The sequence below is a fragment of the Sphaerodactylus townsendi genome, linkage group LG08 (assembly GCF_021028975.2).
Source record: "Sphaerodactylus townsendi isolate TG3544 linkage group LG08, MPM_Stown_v2.3, whole genome shotgun sequence".
Classification (NCBI taxonomy): domain Eukaryota; kingdom Metazoa; phylum Chordata; class Lepidosauria; order Squamata; family Sphaerodactylidae; genus Sphaerodactylus; species Sphaerodactylus townsendi.
The window spans coordinates 84,869,009-84,891,531 of NC_059432.1; positions in this window are offsets into that span (position 1 = coordinate 84,869,009).

Below are 22,523 nucleotides of genomic sequence, written 5' to 3' on the forward strand. Positions count from 1 at the left end.
GAGTCTCCTTACAGGAGACAAAGGTGGGGTATAAATCCAAACACCTTATTTTCTTCACTGAAAACAAACAATAATATGATGTCTTTTAAAACTGTTATTTGCAGTGACAATGTCAAATACTGGGTCACAGCGGTACATTTTACTCAAAACTAAAGCTCCAATAGAATCAGTGAAATGCTACTTAGGGTGCAAGACTATGCACCCTTTATGGCAAGTAATTCAATGGGACTTACTTCTGAGAGTCAAAATACTATGCCATTGGAATGCTGTTGTTAGAACTCCCGAAGTATTATTCAGCATTAAAATGAAACAGCTGTTGTGGTGGGTGGGAAGAAGCAATATGGATTGGGACTATAGTATTAGAGGACAAGTGTGCCCTGGCTTCTTCTCCATTTGATTATTCCCATCCCTGTTTACTGTCAGCCATTTTGTTCCCTTTCCACTGACCCGTATGTCCAATGGTTATCCCCACCATTCCCATGACATCAGGAATAAACTTTCCTGGGGTCAGAATGGCTGCTGGCATGAGAAGCAGGGGCAGAGCGAGGGGGAACTGCGCCCAGGGCATTTGTGTGTCCTGCGTCCCACCCAGCGTCACCCGCCCCAGAATGCCCCCACCGTGGTGCCACCCAGGGCGTTGCACCCCCCACCTTGTTGGTTCTATGCCACTGGGGAGAAGGCAGAAGCTGTGGAGATCAGTAATCATTGTGCAGTCCTCACAAGGTTCTTGTGCTGAAGAGCTAAACTTCTCTCCCCCCCCCCCTGTAGACTCAATCTGCTATGGGGCCACAGTGCTGCTTTGTAGGTCCAACTGCATGTTCAGGGAGCACCATTTTTTCTTTTTATTCTTTTGAAAATCCTTGCTCTGAAACTGTCAAATCCAAAACAACATTTCAATGTGAAGCTTTCAGTGCCTTTATCAAATTCTGAGCCTGTCTTGCATATTGACTTTCATTTGTATGAAATCAGATAAGACTAATCTCTTCAGAGATGGCAATGCAACATAAACATTCTCCATCACTGTGCAGTGCTAATTGAAATTTCAGTTGGAGCATGCCATTTTTTTTCAGATGAAGACCTCAGAATAATTGCTGCCATTTGATAAATCCAGTCTTAATTGTTATCTGTGGGATGGGATGGTTTCAAGCTGACAGGCCACCAGCCGCTTTATAGAATAAGGGCATCATAGATTTGTATGTATTTCATTTTTGTTGCTCTTTCAGATGTAGACACAGTGCTTGAGGACACTGTCACTTGCACAACACTCAAAGCAGTAGAAGGCAATTGCTTTCACATCCTGCACGTGAGCTGCCAAAGGCACCTGGTGGGCCACTGTGAGTAGCAGAGTGCTGGACTGGATGGACTCTGGTCTGATCCAGCAGGCTAGTTCTTATGTTCTTATGTTCCTGTGTCCAATTTTGATTGGCTCCACCTGAAAGAAAAAAGAAATGAAACCACATTGTTGAGTGGACTGGTTGACCATATTACAGCTTCTCAACTTTTCCCCCCATGTCATTAATATTTCTCAGGGCACAGAAATAGGTGGCATATAGAGCATAGACACCTTCTGTTCACAAATAAGTGATCCTATCTTTATTAGAGGAAGGAGGAAGTAGAAAGAAAAAAGTTCAGACTGTTGTGGGTTTTCTGGGCTATAAGGTTACAAGTGTTACCATGCCATGCCTCTGCAGATGCTAACCACAGATGCGGGCAAAATGTTAGGAGCTAAAACTGCTGGACCATGGCCACACAGCTCTGAAAACACACAATGCCCAGTTGATTCTGGCTTTGGAAGCCTTCAAAAGCTGCACTCAGGAAGATCCCTCTGATCTTTTTTGTCAAGAAGAAAGCAATAATAAGAATAGTAAGTATCCCCTACTCAAGTAACCATCCTTGTGTTCATTGCTCATGCCTACTGGCCCCACCATTGAATTCATGTATGCAGCAGAATGTCTTCTGCAAAGCCCCGCTTATGAAGGTATGTATCCACATAGGGCAGAGGGACCACTCCAGAAAGAGCAAGATTCCGACTGCCCGTGCAGTCTACTCACATGTGGTTAGGGGTTCACTGCAGATAATATTGCAGATGCACATTTCAGGAACAGAGCTAATGGACGATCTAATCTCATATCCATGCTATGTGTGTTAGGAGAACAGAGAGATGGATGTCTGATTACAAATTGTAAGCAATGTCACTGAACACTGAAAAATCATTCCATTTCATCAAATATGTTCCTTTGGGGGGGAGAGGAGGAAATTCTTCCAAGCATTGAGTTTATGAAGAGTCCAGAATGCAGCATGAGGATGCAAACCATTGAAGCTTTGATTCAGAACAACAAAATAAAAACCAGGAAAATTATATAATGGTGACCAGAAATCATTTTGAGAAGTTGAGTGTGAACAAAAGGGGAGGGAACAAAAGGGGATTACAAATGTTTTACAAACATTTTAGGAGATTTGTGTGGAAAGGGTCTTAGAGTCTCAGGGTAGGATCTGGGAAACCCAAGTTTGAATTCCATATTCTGCTTGCTGGGTAACCTCAGGCAATCACTCTCAGGCTAACCTACCTCACCGAATTGTTGTGAGATAAAATGGAAGGAAGGAGAATGCAAGCTGCTTTGGGTCCCCACTGTCAAGAGAGGCAGGAAAGTAGATAGATAGATAGATAGATAGATAGATAGATAGATAGATAGATAGATAGATAGATAGATAGATAGATAGATAGATAGATAGATAGATAGATAGATAGATAGATAGATAGATAGATAGATAGATAGATAGAGCTATCTCTGTGTTACTGATTCCAGTGCACTCACCTAATTATGAAAATGCTACCTAGTGTCCAGTGGGTGGATAGAGGCACTAGGGTAACTTTTTGCTTTTTTCTCTACCCCAGTGATGCAAACAAAAATATTTGCTTCTGTTTCCCTGCAGATACCACTGCCCCTGGCTTCTGGTGGCCCTCCAAGGTAGGCACCTTGCAAGAACTTGCAAACCCTTCCAGCCCCATGGTATACTGGGGATCTGAAGTCAATGGAGCAGGAGGGGTGATGTCTAGAGTGCAAGTGGTGGAAATCATGGTGCAGATCTGACCAGACACTGATGACAGCCCATTTATTAAGTCTACCAAGTGACACTGGTGATGTTTAAGAAGGTGTATTTCTCCACTATCATTGCATCTACAAGTAGCTGTCTAGGTTATTTTAATGTAATTTTATTGCTGTTTTAATTTTATTCATGCTATTTTTATTGTGGTTTTATTTTTTAACCCTTGTAAGCCACCTAGGGATGAGGCGGGGCATACATATTGTAACTAAATAAATACTTAGCAGTGCTGGAAGCAAATACTCATTAATGAATGTGGTCATTCAAGGGTCATTTCCTTCAACTGGAGGCACAGCTGATTGGCTAAAGAAAAAGGAGTACATCCCCCTAGATTTGGCGAAATGAAAGCTTAAAATCTGCTTATGATGCAAGGGCTCAATTATCTCACAAACCATGGGCTGGATCCTACCAGCTTGTATTACTCTATCTGGTCTGATACTGTCCCTCACTACAGCCCCCATCCCACATGGAAGCTACATCAATCCCATGATTCCTAATGCAACCTTTTTGGTAGTCAAAAGTGGCTCCTCCCTGCCCCCCCCCCCCTTCCCGCACCACTTTTACCAGCAGAAAAGCTGGCAGAATCCAGCCCATGTTTTTGGACACAGGTCTGTTATTTCAAGCGTTAAAACTGAGACACTGTGAAATAAATGTAAGAATCTGCCTGAGACTGTGAAGTCCCTTTTATTTCTTGAGATCTGAAAAATCCTTTCCATCCCTATTTCTCCTTACTTTATGTGTCTGAAAATCAGTGCTTTAAAACTACCTTCAGCTTTTTTCACTCACTTGAAATTGTCACTGCTCTGATGTGTCTTGCTTCAGTGGCTTCCTGTAGCAATTTGACTGATCTAAGTGCAGCCTGTTTGTAGGTGGACTTCAGTCAGCCTTGTAATAGCTGGAAAAGTTGCGCCACTCCGGCCTCTTCTGCACATGCAGAATAATGTACTTTCAATCCACTTTCACAATTGTTTGCAAGTGGATTTTGCTATTTGGCACAGTAAAATCCAGCTGCAACGTGCATTGAAAATAGATTGAAAGTGCATTATGTGTGAATGTGGCCTCTGCCAATCATTCATTCAGCCGCCTTTAAACCACACGCTGCTTGTACTGCAGGTTCTGGGTAGATCAACACAAAAAAAGTCTGCCTTGTTGCTCTTTGAAGCTGAAATCAGGACTTTTTTTGTTTGCTTGTTTTTACGCATAAAGAAGAAAATCTTTAAAATAACCATTACCACTTTATTGCAAATTTTCTTAGTAGCTAATTCACTATTTATGTTAGCAATTAACTGAAATGAAGAACTGGGTCATGACAATAATTTAACCATAGATTTCAACAAACAGCAAAGCAAAACGAGAGCAAACGTTTCAATCCACTATCCTACAGTAATGAGTTTTAGAGGCTGAAAACTCAAAGCAAGTGTTTCTTCGGTCTTCCACAATGACAGGAGAGGTTTAAAAGGCTTGAAAATAGTTTGGGAAAGGTAACAAGCATTTCTGGGTTTGCAGCACTTGGTTGCTATTCTATAGGCAGTATTCAGTCTCTTCTCTCAGATGAGAACTCCTCAATTCAAGCAGCAAATGTTCTATACTTAAAGACACAGGATATGATGAATTTCCAAACTACACATTATCTGCATAGTTTGCCACATGATGTCAGATGACCTATGTTTTTCCTTTGCCTCCAACCACAAAGGTTTACTTAAAGGAGATATGCTATCTCTATACCAGGGGCACACTGCCCAGGGGGACATATGGGGTCAAATGTCCCCAGGCTGCGGCCATTTAGTAATGTGGGGGTGAATTTTTTTTTATTTCTGCTGGGTGACATGGACCATTGCTGTGTTCAGGTTTTTGAGTTGGGGCTGTTGAAGTGTTCTATAATGTGTTAGTGACTTTGAGATGACCTGGTGCAAAAAGTGTTGTTTAGTCATGGTGGGGGAGGGCGGCTGCCCATATGGGGAAGATGGGGGGCGGAAAACTCAGATTTTGCACTGGGCTACATTTTCCCTAGATACACCTCTGCCCTACACTCAGTGAGTTGGATCCACCAGCTGTGAACACCTTTCTACTCATGAGCTGTTTCCTGTTTCTTCCTATCTGTGGAACCACTACACCATTTGCAAAGATACTCTTGATCAGGGATGCTCAAACATTCAGTGAGTGAGCTTATATCCTACTTGCCAGTTGCAAATGGATAATTCGATAGTTTGTTGATCTGTTTGTGGCTGTTCCACGTGTTGTTTCACTGAATTCCTTACTACTTATGTGGTACAGTGCAATTGACTTTCAGTGCATAGGCATTCTCACATAGCCCAGTTGAGCTCTGCTACCCCCCTGTCCTCGCTACACAGTTGTTCTGCTTCAGCATTCCTTAGTCATGCTAATGGACACCAATCAGTTTGAACTGGTAGCATGTTTGAGCATGCAAAGTTTTGGGAAGGTATTCATGGCTTTCAGAATGAAACAGGGCGAGTAGTGGCTCACATCTGACCACCTTCGAACACAGTAAGTTCAATGGTCAAATGTGTTTGCTGCAAAATTTACAGCATTACTTCTCTACGTGCTCATCAACTGTGCCCTGCTAACCTTAAGAAAGTGAGTTTTACATCTCAAGTAGACAAAATAATTAGAAATATTTTTAAAAGCAAGAAAAGGATCTGTTTAACAATAAAAATCAAGTCACTATGGAACCAGAAGATAACTGATGCCAACTTTTACCTAGAATGATTAGAAAAGGGCTGTTTGTTTAGTTCCATTAATTGAAAGATATCCTTTGGCAAAACTAGTTGTGTTTTCCCTTGTGGAGAGTCATCTTGATAGTTGTTCTGCACCACTGATTTGAAGTGGCACATTGGGCTGCTGTTACAGAAGAATGGATAAAGTAATTTGCAAGGACCACAACAATTTCTCAAATTTAATTTGCCTCACTTCTCAGAAACATAATGCATCTGGTTTTGGGGAGTTCCAAATGAAAACAGCTTGAAAGGTTATCTGGCCATTATCCAGTGCTCAGAATTAGAAGCCAGCATTTTTATAATTGTGTCATTCTTTATACATAGGCAGATCTTTACTCCCATCCTTTGGCGGGCAACTGGTTGAAAACACTTCACTTTAAAGACATGCCGCAATCGCCATGTATCACTCGCAAGCACATTAAATCTTCTGGCAACAGTTAGTCAAAACTGAAATATGGCATGATGTGAACTCAAGATAAGGAAAGTGATGTCTTTGTGTGAGCAATAGGTCCTTCTGTTTCCTTTTGCTGGGAAAGGGCAGGATATTACATTTAATTAGCCCTCTTCATGTTTTATCCCACACTGTTCCCAATGGTCCCCTAACTTCAGGAGAAGTAATGCTGTAAATTTTGCAGCAAACACATTTGACCATTGAACTTACTGTGTTCGAAGGTGGTCAGATGTGAGCCACCACTCGAATTGTGAACAAAAGTAGGGAGGGAGTTCATTAGTCTACTGTCAACTTATTGTTTGCAGCAGGATCTACACAAGCTTCTTGAAAATGAATAAGGGTTTACACAAGGCTTATGGCCAGCATGATGTATGGCAGGGCTGGATCTAGGGCAGTGGTGGCGTACCTATGTTATGGGTGCCAGAGGTGGCACTCAGAACCCACTCTGTGGGCACACGTGCACAGAGTTTGTCATGGGGGGAAATCGCCCCCCCCCCCACACATCTAGGCTGGCCTGGGCCACTGGACTTGATGTGCGTGCACCTCAGTGAGCAGGGAGGCTGGCAGGCCTGGTGTTTGTGCTCCAGGTGGATGCTGCCTGGGTGTGTGGGGGAGGCAGAGGCAGAGGCAGCAGAGATGCTAGAGAGGCGCAGAGTGGTGCATGTGAGACTTGCTGGAGGCTACAGCAGGCTGGCCTTTGCTCGAGGGGGTTATTCAGGTTAAATTTCTGCGTTGGCACTTTGCGATGAATCAGTGGAGTTTTGGTTGCAATTTGGGCACACAGTCTTGAAAAGGTTTGCCATCACTGAACTAGGGGAGCAGGTGGCAGATGCTCTGGACAGTGGGGGGAGAGAAGGCAGCAGGAGGAGGTGGAGGAGACTCAATAGCCCAGAAGAGAAAGCTCGTTCTGCAGTGTGTGCATCTGTTCGCCCAATTAGATTATGTCTAGGAGGTGCAGGAGGCTCAATTACATGGAAGGGATGGCTTGTTCTGCAGCATGTGTGTCAACTGGGAGGGAGAGAGGAAGACCCCAGAACACAGAGGGGAGTTGCAGTCCATCTGGCTGTTAGTTGGGTGAGACTATGGTGAATGAAGAGGTTCCTGAGGAGTTGTTCAAAGATGTCATGTTCTATGCAGTAGGAGACATAGACCCCCACCCGGAACTGTTTCCTGACTTCACTAATCTTTTCTCCCAGTCAAGACATTACAAATAGCTGCTATAGTCTGTGCATATCCAGAGTGCTGTTCTCAGAAATAGTGATTTGGCATGGAATCCATGGGAAAAACCCCACCCCTACCCCAATGCTCATGAGGAATACCCCTTAAATGCAATCTGAGTCTATGTCTAATCAAGAAAATTAGCTGAGAAAACACTTCCTTCAGCCCCCCCCCCCCCCAGCAAGAACATCATATGCCTCTTACTTCCATACCAACACTGTCAGGGTCACTATTCCTATCCAATGTCTATTAGAATGCCGAAATTTAAATAAAACTTCCTAATCCACCTTACTTCTATAAGGACAGTGAACCAGGAAATGGCACCCAAACATCTGTTATGAGTGGATTATGACCGACTGCCTGAATTTCTATTCTGACTCCATTAACATTGCCATTCTACGGACTCATCACATTTGCCCACATTAGAATATGTCATTCTGCAATTCCATTACAAATGGAAACTAAATAAAAACATTTACTCCCTTTTTTAAAGAAGGCAGATAAAGTATCATGAAGATTTAATGACATAATGGTAGCTCCATTAAGGACATCAAAATTAATTTCAATTTCCCTGAGGTATTGTATTTTAATTAACAAATCCATGTTCTTACTCTATTAATTAGCATACTGAAAGAATAATAAGTTTCAGATGAGTTTAATTGTAATAAAGCATTTCATCTCCTGAAAAATAATAAAAGAAATTAAGGGTCTCAATCCAATTTATTTTCTACATTTAATAGCAATGTTTAGAGACACTGTGCAATGCAGCTGCAGAGTAATCTTTTTTAATTCATAAAAGTTTATTTTTTTGTGGCTCAGTTCCTTCCCAATCTCTTCCTGATGGCAGGGACAGCAACATTATTCTGCTCCCCCACTTGGCATCAAAGTAGTTCATTCTTCATATTATTTTCCTTGCTATTAACTTTGATAACAAAAAAAGAAGAGTGTATGGACTTTTAGAAACCTTTTTGTGCATCTGATTTTTTCCCCCAACTGATCAACTCAAGTGACTGTTTTCCATTAACATTCCATTAGAATGAATAGCAGGTTCAGATGTAACTGATAGATTCCCAGCACAGCAGGTTCACCATGTCTGGAGATACTGGTAAAGTCAGTGGCCAGCAAGCAATTGATAAATCACTGGATAAATCCCAGAACATATTTTTTATAAATGCAGGGAGCAGTATCATCCATTAAATACCTTGCAATGCACAAGAGGCAAACCCATTTTCCTAATTTATCTTTAAATGCAGTCAGTATTTCTTTTCCCTATGTGTAAACCATGGGGAATTCAGTCACATGTATTGGGCAAGATTTACAACCCTGAGCAGCAACATTTGTTTGAGCTGGAACATGGTAACCAATGCCCCTATTATTCTTATTCCTGGCTATTTTTTAAAAAAATTGTTTTAAATGTATATGCTACATATTTTCACTTCACATGTATACACAATAGTGGCATAGAGTGTCAGACTGTGACTTGGGAGAAGCAAGATCGGGCTTCCGCTGAGTATTCAAACAAACCAACGAACATTGTGCATCCTATTCCAAACCTAAAATGCAAAATTCAGGCTAATTAAGGCTCATTTAGCCTCAGGGCCCTGGAAGGAAGCGAAGGGGTTTAGCCATTCAACTTCCACTTGGGTTCTCTATTCCAAATTGGGCTTCCAACTTTTGTTACTAGCATATTACAGGACCAAAAAAAATGCAAACTTTAACAGGCTAATAACAAAGGAAGTAACAGGGGGGGATTTTTAAGGGTTAAATATCCTTCCCTGCATGGTCTCAATGCAAACTGAGGCTGAACAAGCCTACAATTTGCATTTTATGGATGAGATTTATGATTTCCATCTTGTTTGATTGAGCCCTCAGCTACAAATTTTGCTGATTAACAGCAGACCAATGTTTCTTAGGACCTCACAGGATTGTTGCAAGGATAAACAGCACTCCATGTGACTCCAATCAACCCCTCTTAGTTACTATAACCCTTGTTATTGTACTTTGTTTTCCTTTGTACACCTTCACCAAATCTCTCTGATTTTCAAGTTTGGGCTTTATTTATCATCTCTGTTGCAAATCCAAATCAGTTGTCATCTCGTCACAAGCTTTAATTGCTGACAGTTGTTAATCTCTGTCTGTTCTTTGATTTCTGAGCATAATCCAGAGAGTTTCCTTCCCACTAAAGTTTTTCATACCCTTGAAAAGTCATTTCTGAAAACCTTCCAAACAGTGATTTAATGCAGGATGTGGAACTGCAGTAAAATGACTTTTGGAGAGTCCAGGTGGGCACAGAGAAAGCACTGGGATCTTTGGATCTCAGTCCAACTTTAGGTGGCCACTTGTTCTGGAGAAGTGTACAGCCATTGGTATGGTTTTTTTAAAAAACATCTGTAATTTAGAAAACACCAGATTTACAGACTCAACAACTATTCCAAGTATCTCATTTGAACTCACAATGAATTTGGAGGAAATGCTGGAATTATTGTCAAGTGTTTGAGTACACTTTGAGAATATTATGCAGGCATGAAGTATCTTACTGTAACAGATGAGACTATTGCAATTTACTTAAACATATACATTTATATATATATATTTCACCATTTTATTTCAGACTCAACACCTCTTCGTTTTACAAGTATATGAGAAAAGCAGTTTAAACAAACACACCAGCAAGCAAGAACAATTCCATGATTTTAGCAAACACCATTAAGGAGCCTAGTTATATGTATACCTGCTGTGCTGGTATATGCCTCTGCAGAATCGTATACTGCTAGTAGTATTAAGTTTCACGGAGGGAAACTAAGTGCTTTGGAAAAGAATGACCTCCCTGCATCATCATACCTGTGGAATATTTTCTTCTTGGTCTTAATCTGGAGTGTTGTATTTCCCAACCAGTGATTAGTGAAATTCTACACTACCCATTGGCTACTACTACTGAAGTTAGTGTAAGATGAACACCCATTGAAGTTATAACCTCTAGATGGTATTCAATGGTAGGTTCATCTCCTGGTTACAATTAAGGTTATAGCCACCCTGAGAACAGTTTTTTTGGGGGGAAAGCAGGTTAAGATTGCCTTAAATAATTAAGCATCTTGTATTCTAATAGTGAAGTCAGCCAAATATTAGGATTCTTAATTCAGTATCTGGAGTTGTGAACAAGCAAGACAGATCATGCTACAAACCTGAAAAAGGGCCCAGGTTTGCAGAAAAATGTACATTAAAAATACATTGGGTGATGGTGGTTAGTTAAATAAATCAAAAATGATAAAAGGAGCCTCTGTTTCTTTAAGCAATGGATTCCCTTATTGGCCATATAGGCAACCACAGCATTCCAGGCTTCAGTTGCTGTGAGTAAAAGGCAGGGGGAAAGGGGGGCACTGTTTTTTGAGGTTAATGCACAAAATGTACAGTGTAGTTGCTGGTGACTCTCCTTATGAGAACCGCCAAGTTTGGATCAGGGATCCAATTTTATTTTTCTTCATTTGGAGCTCCATAAAATTGGACCCCCACCCCCGATCCAGGGTTCACCAAACCTGAGGATTTGTGTAAGGAGAGTAACCAACAGCTATGCAGCAGATTCTGTGCCTCTTCCTTAAAAACAGTCCCTAGAGCTAATACAGCTATGACTAAGGCCCCTTCTGCACAAGCCAATAAACACAGACTAAGGATGGTTAAAAAAACATTTTGGGGGGGAACTTTGCACAGATTCCACCCCTGAAGCAAGTCTGCCCTGTGTTATTTTCCCCAAACCTGGTTTTTTTTTTTAGAATTGCACTATCCACAAGTCTTTTGAAAAATCCCAGGTTGCAGCTGCTTGCGAATGAACAGGCAGGAGGTGCTTTATTTGGCTGCACTTTTCTTTTTTTTAATTTCCCAGCTTACATCTGCGTAGCTACACAAGTGCAATAGGTCGTATCATGGTATTGTGAGACGTCAGCATGGCTGGGGGGGTTCATGTATGCATGCCTGCGTAGCTATGCATCGGTGGAAGGTAAATTAAAAAAAATAGATGCACCAACATGCGAAGGATCAACACCAACCCACATTGTTTCGTGGGCTCCAATTGCTGCCTGAATGGATGGATGTGAATGCAAAAGCAGATTACTTTATCCCGACTGCAACCCACTATACATTTGCTGTGTGGAAAGGGCCTAACATAGAGTTGTCTTCTTTAATTTTTAAATAACTGGGCTCCATTATACCACATGGGCAGAGGTGGGATCCAGCAGGTTCTCACAGGTTCCCAAGAGTAGGTTACTAATTATTTGTGTGTGCCAAGAGGGGGTTACTAATTGGTGATTTTGCCACGTGATTTTTGCCTTAGTTACGCCCCTCCTCTCAGCAGTAGCACACAGAACTTGAAGCAGTCTAGCAGAAGGTACACCGGCGTGCGTGGCAGTCTGCGCCTGCGTGCATTTGTTTTCTGCCCAAGGACTGGCGCAGCGGTTATGTCCTTGCCACAGCCCCGCCCAGGAATGCCCTGCCCAGGAATGCCTGGTCATGCCCCCGTCGTGCCCCGCCCAGCCCCATTGGCACTACGCCACAGTTTGAATCCCACCACCATGGGAACCTGTTACTAAAATTTTTGGATCCCACCACTGCACACGGGGAATCTTTTTTTCCTTCCAGACTTGGGGGAGCAGTTTTTTTGAGGTAGAGGAACCAAATTGCAGCATAGCTGCTGGTGACTCTACTTAAAAGACCCCCTAGGTTTGGTAAAGGGGGTCCAATCTTTTGGGCCTCCATTTTTTCTCCATATGGGCCTCCATTTTTTTCTCCATTGGAAACTCTCTCTCCCTCCCTCCCTCCATTTAGCATATTGTTACTTAAATTGATACTTAAATAAACATTAGAACAATATCCTCAATAGTTATGTGCTGCTTGATTTCTTTCTCAGTGAAGAACAGGATCCATACAGCTCCAAAATGAAGGTGATTATGGCTGCAAGACAAGATGGTCTCCTGGGAAACAAAATATCAATAGCAATGTTTAACTACACAAACCTTATTTACATTATTAGCTCTGCTGCACAGTGCCCTGAGAAAGCTAATGGGATGATTGCTGAGAAGTGTTATACACTATAAAAAAGTAAATATACTTTAGGCTTCCCCTTGACTACACATTTTATTTCAGATTTCTGGAATTAGAACTAAGAAAACTGTTTTGCTTTGCATAGGAGCTGGGCAAAGACGTGAACACGATATCTTTCCCCCATCCAGATCTAAGACTCCTGGGGAACATACTGAGTTTCTTCCTGAAAGTTTCTGCATTCACCTGAGTGAATGGGAAACTATATGTGCTTGTAAAGCAGCAGACATAGCAAAATATCATAGAAGTTCAATGGGACCTTAAAGGTTATCAACATTTATTTGGATATAAGTATTCATGAGTCACAGCTAGCTTCTTCCAGTGGATATGTGAAGGGAGTTCTTATGGAGAAGATGAAGGTGGACGGGATTACTTCCCTCATGAAATAGTTCTAAGTTTGTATTATAAGTGTACAGAAGCCTCCAGTTTTTCTGAAATGCATGAGGAAGTTATTGCAAGTAGCCAAATTCTCTGTATTGCAGCATCTGCACTTACAAAGAATTGCTGCCATTCAGTTAGGTCAGTGGTTCTCAACCTGGGGGTCAGGACCCCTTTGGGGGTCGAATGACCCTTTCACAGGGGTCGCCTAAGACTCTCTGCATCAGTGTTCTCCATCTGTAAAATGGATAAATGTTAGGGTTGGGGGTCCCACAACATGAGGAACTGTATTAAAGGGTCGCAGCATTAGGAGGGTTGAGAACCACTGAGTTAGGTTCACCCCTTTGCTTTATCTGCAACCTGGAACCAGTACCTGAAACATCAAAGATGGAACTTCCATATTCCATCATCAGCCAGTTCAGGAAGCAGTTCACAAAAAATGAACATATAGTGTAGAATTTCACTTGCCAACAACAGTGAGTGGATTCCATTTGCTGTGCATGGCTCAGTGGTCCCCATTTGGATCAAATGGATGGGTTCAAGAATACTGCATACAGTCCATTTGGCACATTTGTGGAAATCAAAGCTCCTAGGAAAAGTTTTGTGGAGAAGTATCTAGATCCTAATCTCTTCAGCTTGTATACTGCATCTTGGGCCCTTTCCATGTGACAGATGCAGAATTTACATACGGAGAAGTTATTAAAGGATTACATCTGTTGCTGTTATCCCCAGTCTCTGTGCATTGACTGGATCTTCTGAATATTGGATCTGTGTAACGACTCTGTTCAGAAGACCTATCAATAGATGGAAATCAGGGGATGGGTCTATAATCCACATTGGTTAATTAACCTTTCTGAATCAGTGCACAGGTTGGAGTGTTGACTAGGATTTGTGAAACTCTGGTTTGAATCCCTGCTCTGCCATGGAAGCTTGCTAGATGTCCCTAGACCTGTCACATAGTTCACCCTAACCCAGTGGTGTAGCGCCAAGGGGGCAGGGGAAGTGCGTGACGCACCAGGCACGCGTCAGTGCAGGGGTGTGGCAGGGGCAGGCAGAGGCACAGGGTGCATTCATGCCCTGGGCGCAGTTTCCCCTCACTCCCGCTCTGGCCTAACCTGCCTCACAGGGCTGTTACAAGGACAAAACAGGCAAGAGGAGAATGATCTAAGCCGCTTTAGATCCCCATTGGGAAGAAAAGTGTTATATAAACATAATAAATCAATCAACCCCACTTCTTTCCTAAATGAAAAGAAGCTTGCTGGGTGACCTTGGGCGAGACACATACTCTCAGCCTAACCTACCTGACAGGATTGTTGTGTAGATAAAATGGATAAGAGGAGAATGATGCAAGCCTCTTGGGGTCCCCATTGTGTAGAAAGGTGGCATGTAAATATAATAAATAAATGAATAAATAAACCGCACTTCCCTCCTAAATGAAAAAAAAAAGTGATTTCATTTTGGCAAGTGAATCTGATAGACATGGGACTCCTTAACTTTGGACATAACTGCATTATAGATAGTAGGTTAATAATGTATCTTCCAATGAATGGAACTCTGGGAATTAACAGAACTATCAAATGAGATCTAGGGAGTGCTAATTATTGGTGTCCTAGTGTGGAAAGTGCCTTCAAATCACAGCTGACTTGTGGTTTTTCAGGCAAGAGTTGAACAGAGATGGTTTGCCATTGCCTGCACCTGTGTAACTGCCCTGAATTTCCTTGGTTGCATCCCATTCAAGTATTAACCTCACTCAGGGTCACCCTGCTTAGCTTCTGAGATATAATGATTTTGAGCTACCCTGGGCCATCCAGGTCAGCTAGATGATTATTTAGGTGGGGGAATGGCAGTTAGTACAAAACCACTATAAATTTCTACTATGAATCTCTGGTCACTCATATCACTACCAATTGATCTAATTTTACTCTACTTTATTTCATGCATCAATACTTCTACAATGGTTTTATTTACTAAAGTAAATAGTGTCTCCTTGCTTTGCTTCCATGGGAGGATGGCATGGTAATTGTTAGCAACTGTGACTTGTCATGCATCTACAGTGATACAAAAGGGATACCTGCTGAAATCCCCTTTCCTCTGCACCTTTTAAAGGCACTGACATCCTCTTCATCTTTGAATCTAGGTCCCCTATTGTCACATTTATTCATATATATTTAAATGAAGATTTTTTAAAGTATAAGAAGGAAATAGGATCATTTGTGAATGTGGGGGGAAAGTGTATGTGTGTGTGTGTGCACGCACGCACGCACACACGCACACACACATGCCTGAACTTTGTCTTTAAATTTCACACTTCCTACAGTCAATTACAGCTGTGCTTCCGTTTGTGAAGCAAACTGTTGCCACCAAGTGGTTGTTCTGATATATTACACCTGAGCCAGTCATTTTGGAGTAGAAGAAACCATTTTTAATGTAATACTTCAAATGCATCAATTGCTTTTGATTGGTAGATATTCTTTTGCTTTGTTTTTGTGTATACTTATTGATGAACACTTTTCACTTTTTTAATTGTTTAGAAAAAAGCACATACATTAAAAATAAGTACAGTATTTAACTAAATTAAACATACATCTACAAAATAGTGATGTATTTATCATACAAAGTTAAGTGTATACACACACACATGTGTGTGTGTGTGTGTGTATACACCTTATAAATGTATTTATTGTCAACAACTATATTCCACAAAAGTTAGTAGTTCTAATGTTACATTTTATTCAGGTTTCACTTTTTTTCATTATGAAGTATTGAATACATGTAGTTTGCATGACATTTATTCTGTACAATATATGTTTATACATTTCAATCTTGTCCTCAAACTTAACAGATTGGCATTTCTTAAGCCACATGTTGACTGAAGGAAGTGATTGGAGTCCAGTGTTTCACCAGTAGCAACCTTGCTGCTATAGGATCCATGAATGAACATTAATCTTTTTCTCCCTCTCTCTGGCTGTTTCTGCACAGGCAGAAAACAGCACCCTAGGGATGGTAAAAACACCATCCCTGGGGCACTGTTCACACAGCTGCCACACATCTGTTCGCAGCAGCGCTGTGTTCACCCCCCAAACGATGCAAAAACATTTATTTCAAAACTCACTCGATGAATGAGCTTTTTAAAAGCAGCGTCTTCCACCTGTGCCAAGTAAACGGCATTGGGTGGAAGCCGGCGTTTTCCCCGCACCGCTTTTTTACCCCTCTTACCTCCTCTCGGCTGCCGTTGCTGTAGAGAGGCCAGGGGACACACTTTCTGGCCTCCATCTCTGAAGGCGTCACCATGACTATGGGGGCATGTCCCTATGCCTCTCTACTGCGACGGCAGCTGAGAGGAGGTAAGAGGGGGGGAAGCGGCATGCCACATGCACAGGCAGCCCCTCAGGCCACTGGGGCACCAGGGCCATTTACAGAACGGAATGCGAACGGCCCCGGGGGTACACTGACTGCAACTATGTTGGTGCACCCCCATTCACTCGCCCGTGCAGAAACAGCCACTGTCTAGGCCAAATAATATCAGTACTGATTGCAGGACACCTTTCAAAATCTCACTAACTATATTTCATTGAGTCTCTCATACCGTATATATAGCTTTTTATATTCTAGGGATTATTAAGGGTCACAGGTTCTTTTGTACTCCACCATCATTGGTTCTGTGGATGAAAATTGCATATGAGACAGAGAATCTTATTACTGTGGTCTTCAAGGTATTAAGTAGCCTTTATTTCACTTGAGGAGTGTCCTTCAAACAAGGACTATCAATCACAAGCCTCAATTGCTATCTATCACAAGCCTCAAATGCTGCATAGAGGCATTTACAGCTACCTGTTTACCACAGCTAATAAACTTAATCTAGGATACATACCAGGTTATAGTTAATATTCACAATAAAATAATAATTAAAATAATGTGTTCCTTGTTATACATGTCTTGGTATCCTCCAGGATGGACTATTACATTGCATGCTGCTTGGGACTGCCTTTTAAGATGCTGCCCTGAGCCCTATGGAGAATGGGCAGGGTAGAAATACAAGAATAAATTAATAAACTGTCTTGAAACTTCAGTTGAATCAGAATGCAGTATTCTATTTAGTGGGAATTAGCCAGTGATGCACCATTCATGCAAAAGCTCATCAGTTTTTGGATGTCACTAAAAGTTCTGATTTTAACTTTTAAATACCTAATTAGCCCAGGATATTTTTTTTGTGGAACATCCTTCTCCCATATGAGCTACTCTGGACTGCATTTTTATTAGACAGGGTTCTGCTCCAAAAGTTGTGCATGTGATGTGTCAGTCTGAGTGCTGCAAAGAACCTGATTTTCTCTAGTGGTAGCACTATCAAATTAAAACTCCCATCATAAGGTGATATTTTTTACTGGCCTTATGAAATAAAACTACTACATGCCAGAGAGGAGGTGGTTACTGTTCAGGAGTTGGTTTTACCAGTTTTCATATATCAGTTTTTACCCATTCTGTGAAATGTGCAGGTCATCTGTGGAACAGGATCAGTTGGGAAAAAATGTTCTCTGATGGAAAAATGTTTGAAAACCACTGTCAGAGCCACTCTTCCTGTACCCCAGTCTTTTCTTCTGTGGCCTGGGGAGGCTTAGTTATTTAGAAATAATGGCTCCTGTATCAGAAAAACATTCAGGGTTGCTCTCTTCCACATCTCACTGGAAATCAGGAAAGTGTTCTGGGGTGTTTCAGAACCAGACATGCAACCAGCACATGGAAAAAAGTTGTGTGCGTGCGTGCGTGCGTGCGTGCGTGCGTGTGTTAAAAATTTTGAAATGTTTGCCATGTCTGCATATGAACTGTATTTTTTTAAAAAAAACATGCTAATCAGAGCTGAACCAAAAATAGCAACAAGGGAGCATGTTGTAAAAAACAAAAACCCTCCCCCTTGTGAAATGCATGTCCTCCTCATTTGGAATTTCTTTAAGGCATAGCAATGAAAGTGAGCAAAATATTCAGAGTGAGGGCAGGAAGCAGTGCTCCATAATATGTTCCAGAATCTATTTGCAGCAAGGACTTTCACTTTGATTTGACTTTTGAAAATTGTCACATTATCATATTGGACTGACTGCCTGGATCAAGTCATGACATCACCACTTATCTGGTCTCTTATTGGCTGTGACTGGATCTGGAATATAGTTTTTTCTTTGAAAAAATGGCTACAAGGTCACAGATCAATTATGTTTCATAAAATGGTGTTTCATAAAAATGCTTATCCCTTCTTTGTTGCTTACTTAGTAGTTACAAGCTGATCACGAAAATCAGTTCTAATCAAGAAACGCAGACTATGAAGGGATTCCTAAAAAAATTCAGTTTTCGTCGCAACCCTGTTTTTAAAACTGTACTGTAGCTTGTGTGCCACCAGTGGTAGTATCCAGCACAAAAACTGGATTCGTGTTCCACTAATCCATAAGTGATTGAACAAGTAGATAGTTCATTGCTCTTGACACCTACAAAAACATTATCAGCTGAAAGAAAGAGAGATGGGGCCATCTAATTGTATAATATTGGAAGAATACATGCATAATTATAGAGCTGCCGTGACAGTTGCTTACAATGTCCGCTATCAAGCACGGTTGGTGGTAATTTATCTTTGGGTTTCCCATTCATTTGTATAGGAAACAGCAGGAGGTGGTCTCTTGGCATCATGCATAATGGAAGACTTTTCAAGTAAGTACCCTTGCAGATTTGTCTGGTTTAGACAGATTTCACACGTGTTATTTAAGACACTTTGAGGCTCTCTTCAGCTGTTGGCATATATGTGTGAAAGACAGAGATGCTGTTTTAAACACTCTTGTATTGATTGTTAATCAAACGTATGGATTTACAAATGCATTTCCACCTTTCAGTGGCTTTTTTAATGTCACCTGTGAACACACACATTCTTTCTAAAGCTCATTTTCTGGACTCCAGTTTAACCTCATGTAACTGTACACAACTGACCAAGACTGTTGACGATATAACATTTTAAAAGACATTGTTTAATAGAGTCACCATTTACCTGAGGTGATTTGATGGCATTTAACTCACACACAACTTCACACACATTTGCGAATGGCTTTCCACATTTTAACTTCTTTCTATATGTGAAAGAGATCTGTGAGTCTTAATAGACCACAAGCTGAACATGAGTCAGCAGTGTGATGCAGCAGCCAAGAAAGTCAATGCAATTCTGGGATGCATCAATAGGAGTATAGTATCTAGATCAAGGGACATAATAGTACCTCTCTATTCTGCATTGGTCATACTTCACCTGGAATACTGTGTTCAGTTCTGGGCATCACAATTCAAGAAGGATATTAAAAAGCTGGAACGTGTTCAGAGGAGGGCAACAAAATGATAAAAGGCCTGGAATCCATGCCCTACAACAGTGGTGGCGAACCTTTGGCACTCCAGATGTTATGGACTACAATTCCCATCAGCCCCTGCCAGCATGGCCAATTGGCCATCCTGGCAGGGGCTGATGGGAATAGTAGTCCATAACATCTGGAGTGCCAAAGGTTCGCCACCACGGCCCTACAAAGAGAAACTTAGGGAGCTGGGGATGTTTAGTGTGGAGAAGCGAAGGGGACATGATAGCTATGTTTAAATATTTGAAGGGATGTCCAGTTGAAGAGGGAGCAAGCTTGTTTTCTGTTGCCTCAGAGACTAGGACATGGGGTAATGAATTCAAGGTGCAGGAAAAGAGGTTCCACCTAAACATTAGGAAGAACTTTCTGTCAGGGCTGTTCGACAGTAGAATTCACTGCGTTGGAGAGTGGTGGAGTCTCCTTCTTTGGAGGTTTCTAAACAGAGACTGGATGATCATATGTCAGGGGTGTTTTGCCTGTTCCTGCATGGCAGGGGGTTGAACTTGATGGCCTTTGTGGTCTCTTCCAACTCTATGATTCTACATTGAAAAGGGAAGGATGGAGAAAGTCCTTGTCATTTGCATGACTGTAAATTGCTTTCACTATCCATTCTCTCTGATTGCCTGAGAAACTGAAAAGGTCATGGGAAAGCTTTGCCAGTTTCACTGATTCTGGGAAAATGCCTCCAATTAACCACATTCTGCTACCATAGATGAAGATTGCTGCATGGGGACAAAATATAAGATTTATCTACTTCCCTGGAACCCCTTCTAAAAGGCATGTTGATGCAGCAGCACTGGTGTGCTTTTATTTGACCAAGGCATCAATGAAAATGGCAAGTCTTTTCTCCAGTCTTGTCAGTTTCTCTAGATGCAGTGATAAAACAGAGAAGGACATCATAGCAGGAATGAATAGAATGATACTTGCAAGGGATTGTCTCTGAGTTGATTCACAGAATAACTTGGGTCAGCATCAGGGAAAGACAGATGGAGAGCACTTTGTCATTCAAAAACTGTGACAACCTTTAAAGTGACAAAAAGTAACGTGAATGGCTATACTGACTCATGATTCTAGTTTGACTATTAAAGCACTTTAAAATGTTCATATGATTTTGGGGATTTGGGTAAGATTCACGTTGTGATACTTTATGCGTGGTATTACTTGTCAAGTCATAATGTGAGGTTATAAATAATGGCACTTGAATCAACAAGGCCTGTAATTGCAACAGGAGGCAGGGCACACGGTGAACTCTGGGGAAGGAGCATGCATGACCCTGGGCTACTGAACAGCAGAGCCTGACCACCCAGCAATGTCATGCATCACGCACGGGATCAATGGGTGGAGCATGCTTCCTATATATTAGGCAGCACGTGGTTGCTTCAGCCTCTTTTGGTGCCTTAGCAAATCCGACCCACCCTCCCTCTTTAGGGACAGGTTTCATCTTGCGCTGTTCATGTCACAGCCCTGGCGGCTTGGGCAGAGGAGCGCATCCTTGTGGGGAGGTCGAAATCACACGACAGACCTCCCTGTGGTTGGGGGCCTCCGTAAGAGGCTTGGAGTGGGTCGGGCTCAGGGAGCATGCTGCAGAGGCCTCTGCAGGCGAGCCCAACACCCCAACAGTTAAGGGGCTGCAAGGGGCGAACGCCTGGCGGCCTGGAACCTCTCTGTCCTCCCCAATAGGGATTGGGGTTGTGGCCGGGTCAGCTGTGATGCTGTCCGGCTGTTAAGATGAGCTCCTCTTGTTTGCTCAGCTTCAGCATTAATAAAGGGCCGAGGCTCAATTTAATCCAGAACGTGTCCTGTGGTTATTCACCTAGGAAAGATCTGCACATCTGGCTGCAAATATTTCTGATCCACGGAACAATTTTTTCTCCTTGACTGTTAAAATAAAGCACAAGATAAGTTTATCACATTCTTTCTTATATTCAAACCATTAACACAGAAATAAAGGAAAATGCCAGCAGCAACTTATAAACACAACTTATAAATACCTTGAGATCTTTCTGGAATTATATAAGGCAGCTAGGGAAAGTTTTGCTATGCTGTTGCAGTTCTAGGAGACTTGCAGTATCACTGTAAGCAGTGACACCCTTCTAAGTCCACTGCAGTCAATAGGCTTACAGTAGAATTCTAAACTGAATTATTCAAGAGAGCTTTTCGATACAGGCAGTAAAGTTGCACTGTACTAAATGTTTCAGACAATTACTTAGGCCGTTTCCGCACGGCCGCCATGCGCCCCCACGCCGCCAAGAGTTCTGCCGGTAGGCGCAATGCTAAAGCATTTCTCGTCGCTTAATGCAAAGCTGCTGCAAGCAGGCCAAGCAGAGGCCCCTTAAGAGGAGAGAGGCTGACTGCCGCGAGCCATGCCTCTTCTATCTCCGCCCCACTCACGATGTCGTCCGTGTTAGCCTGCTGGCCCGATGGAAGCCCCGCCCATGCTGCCCTCCGACCCCTGGAGGTTGGAGGACAGTGTGGGCCCGGGGCTTCCATGGCCAGCAGGCGATGACGGAGACATCGTGAGTGGGGCGGAGAAGCGAGACAGCATCCTTCAGCGGCGTGGTTCGCACCGCACCGCCGAGGAAGATCGCTCTCAACAACAACCCTTTAAAGGGTTGTTTGTTTAGGGCGGCCTGACGCAGCCCTGGGGAGAAGCGCAGTCAGGTCGACTGGGGAAGTTGCAGCGAAGCGCCGCCTCGTCTTGAACGGCGGCCTGGGGCCGGCGTTTTTACCGCCCAGGCCAGTTGCTTTTGGCTTACGTCGCGGAAACTTGACCTTGTAGATAACTGGCCGTTGTGGGTTTTCCAGACTGTGGGGCCATGGTCTGGTAGTTTTTTGCTCCTACCGATTCACTTGCATACATGGCTGGCATCTTCACTTGCATACATGGCTGGCATCTTCACAATAAGCTGTTTATCTCCATGGCACAGTTTCTCTCCACGCTGAGAAACACATCTTATTGTGACATGCCTGCAAAGCCGCCAGCCATATATGTGGGTGAAACGTTAGGAGTAAAAACTACGAGATCGTGGCCCCAAAGCCCAGAAACCCACAATAGTCATGAAAATTTTTAACACGAACAAGTTATCTTTTCTTAACAAGTTATTACAGAATGTACTACTGTATTCAGTTTATGTGTCATGTTAAGAATTACATTTTCATTCAGTTTTGGTTTTAGAT